Source organism: Piliocolobus tephrosceles, chromosome 1 (genome assembly GCF_002776525.5).
Source record: "Piliocolobus tephrosceles isolate RC106 chromosome 1, ASM277652v3, whole genome shotgun sequence".
NCBI classification, from domain to species: domain Eukaryota; kingdom Metazoa; phylum Chordata; class Mammalia; order Primates; family Cercopithecidae; genus Piliocolobus; species Piliocolobus tephrosceles.
In genome coordinates, this window is record NC_045434.1 from 170,661,019 (window position 1) to 170,664,380 (window position 3,362).

Genomic DNA, 3,362 nt, shown 5'->3' on the forward strand with positions numbered 1-3,362 from the left:
AAAGAAAGAAAGAAAGAAAGAAAGGAAAAGAAAGAAAGAAAGAAAGAGAAAGAAAGAAAGAAAGAAAAGAAAAAAACATCTGTAGTCAGTTTGTGGGATTATGGTTGGTTTTATTTTTTTCCTTTACACTTTTGTGTTTTCCAAATTTTCTACAAGTAACAGACATTGTACTTGTAACTACTTAAAAAGCCATTTTGTAAAGGATAAAAAATATATTTTAAAAAAGTACCACCAGGTAATTATGTCAGCTCTGAATTTGCCAGGCATTTGCCATTTATGATCATATGCCTGCCTCCTTAAGGAGCTGAAATAAGCAAGCATTATAGTTCAAACAGGGACATCCTGTCAGATTGCAACAGCCTTCTGTGCGAACCAGAAGTCTTACAGAATTCCCATGCCCTCTTCCTCATTCTATATTCACTTAGGTCCCCATAACTTAAAGACAAATCATCACAGCCATAAATTTGCAGTGTATTAATTCACTACATTTTTCCAAGCAAGTAGCCTTCACTGAACAGCAATTCTGTGCTGAATCCTGAAGTGCTAAAGATAGTGCTGAAGATACAGAGATCAGTTTCACGTAGTTCCTGTCCTCAAGGATCTCAGAGTCTGTGTTGCCACACAGGGCAACACATGCCACGCCAGGGGTAAATGTGCTCTGGGCAAAGAGGGGTGCCTAAACCAGCCTGCACTGGAATCACATAGCCTTTCCTTTCCACGTCCACTGCTACTAACTGGTCTCAAACCTGCACCATTTAATGCTTGGATTGCTGCAGTAGCTTAGCGTTATCCATTCCACTATTGCTACCTTAAACCTAGTCTCCACACTGACTGTGAGAGACAGTCACATTACTTTCTTTCTTTTTTTTTGAGACGGAGTCTAGCACTGTGCAGTGGCATGATCTTGGCTCACTGCAACCTCCACCTCCCAAGTTCAAGTGATTCTCCTGCCTCAGCCTGCCGAGTAGCTGGAATTACAGGCACCTGCCACCAGGCCCAGCTAATTTTTGTATTTTTAGTAGAGACAGTGTTTCACTGTGTTGACCAGGCTGGTCTCAAACTCCTGACCTTGTGATCCGTCTGCCTCAGCCTCCCAAAGTGCTGGGATTACAAGCGTGAGCCACCGTGCCCAGCTGATAGTCAGTTATATTTCTAAGGAAAAGATAAAATTTAATTCTTTACTTCCAGATTGACTTTTTGTGTCATTTATCTCCCCACCTCCAAATATGATACCAGTTCCCTAAATTCATGTCATTATTGATCCTCGGGACATTTTTGCGATTTCTGTCTTCTCTGTGTTGAGTGTCTTTACTCCTCTATGTTTGTCTGGAAAATACCTACTCATCTTTCAGGACTCTATTAAAGTGTCTGTCATCTCTTCTATGAAGATTTTCTTTTTTATCTTCTTTTTTGCTTTTTGGAATGGGGTCTCACTATGTTGCCCAGGCTGGTCTCAAATTCCTGGGCTCAAGCTATCCTCCTGCCTCTGCCTCCCTAAGTGCTGGGATTGCAGGTGTGAGCCACTGCTCCCGGCTGATTTTCTTGATGTATCTCTCCAACTAGTTAGAAATCCCAGTTCCCTTATTTAAATGGCTTTTGTAGCACTTGTAATAATTTCCTGCCTTTATTGGCTTGCACATTAATCTTGTTCATTAGATTAAAAGCTCTTTAAGGACAGGGGAATAATCTTATTCATCTCAGTATCCCAAATACCTAACGCAGGAGTTGGCAAACATTTTCTATAAAATGTCAGATAGTAAAATATTTTAGGCTTTGAGGGCCAGATGTCCTTTATCAGAAACACCCAACTCTGCCATGGTAGTAGGGCAAAAGCGTAGTGAATGGGCATGGCTGTATTCCAGTAAAACTTTATTTACAAAAACATGAAGCTAGCTAGGCTAGGCGCAGTGGCTCACACCTGTAATCCCAGCACTTTGGGAGGCTGAGGTGGGTGGATCACCTGAGGATAGGAGTTCAAGATTAGCCTGACCCCATGTCTACTAAAAATTCAAAAATTAGCCAGGCTTGGTGGCAGGCACCCGTAATTCCAGCTACTTGGGAGGCTGAGGCAGGGGAATCACTTGAACCCAGGAGGCCGAGGTTGCAGTGAGCTGAGATCACACCACTGCACTCCTGCCTGGGAGACAGAGGGAGACTCCATCTCAAAAACAAAGAAACTATGAAGCTAACCATATTTGGTCTTCAAAACCAGTTTGCTAATACGTTTAGTGTATGATGGACTTACAATAAATACCTAATGAATTTTTTTTTTTTTTTCTTGAGACAGAGTCTCACTCTGTCACCCGGGTGGGAGTGTAATGGCGGGATCTTGGCTCACTGCAACCTCCGCCTCCCGGGTTCAAGTGATTCTCCTGCCTTAGCCTCTCAAGCTGCTGGGATCACAGGCGCCCACCACCATGCCTGGCTAATTTTTGTATTTTTAGTAGAGACGAGATTTCTTCATGTTGGTCAGGCTGGCCTTGAACTCCTGACCTCAGGTGATCCACCCACCTAGGCCTCCCAAAGTGCTGGGATTACAGGTGTGAGCCACCGCACCCAGCCCTAATGAATTTTTTTTTAATGTAAAATGAAGTGATAGAGGCAGGATTTGCATCCCATTACATTCTGTAGCAGATGCTATTGGTTTCCTGTCTATATTCTCCTGGTGTTCACTTCTAGACACTGAAGGCTATTATAGGAAACACATGCAGCTCATTGCCTGAAGATTTTGGTTTTCTTTCTTTCCTTCCGACCAGGGAACATGCTTGGCCTGTGCACAGAGCAAGCTGGGAGTTTCGGAGACTTAATGTTTTCAGAACCAATGATGTGTGGGGAGTTGAATAATACCCCAATTTTCTCACCTCTCCATTGGAATACCCTGAATGTGCCCTGCACTGTCTCCCAGAGTTCCGCAGCATAACTGAGGTCCATTTGCCCACTATGGTAACTAGCTTAATTATGTATACATTATTGACTATCTTCACTTCCTGTCTTACTACCCAACTCCTACCCAGGTTTACTGATACCACATCCTAAATAATTTTCCTGCACTCCAACCCAAACCAAGACACATAGTTTTTCTATTACATACACCACAGGGCTTAGCCAGAAGACCCCTGCTGGAATGTTTTTGTTGCCTATAAAGAGAAACATATTAATTACTAGTATCTCCTGAAATATTGGCACAGAATAACACAACTACAATAAAAAAAGAAGAGGACTCTCAGAGACTAGAACATGGAAGAGGCTCTGCCATAACCCGGCTGTGTGACTTAGGGCAAATCACTTAACCTCTTTAAGATTTTGTCCACTTTCTAGGAAAGAGAGGCAGTATCATGCACCTCACTGGGTTTTTGTTAGGA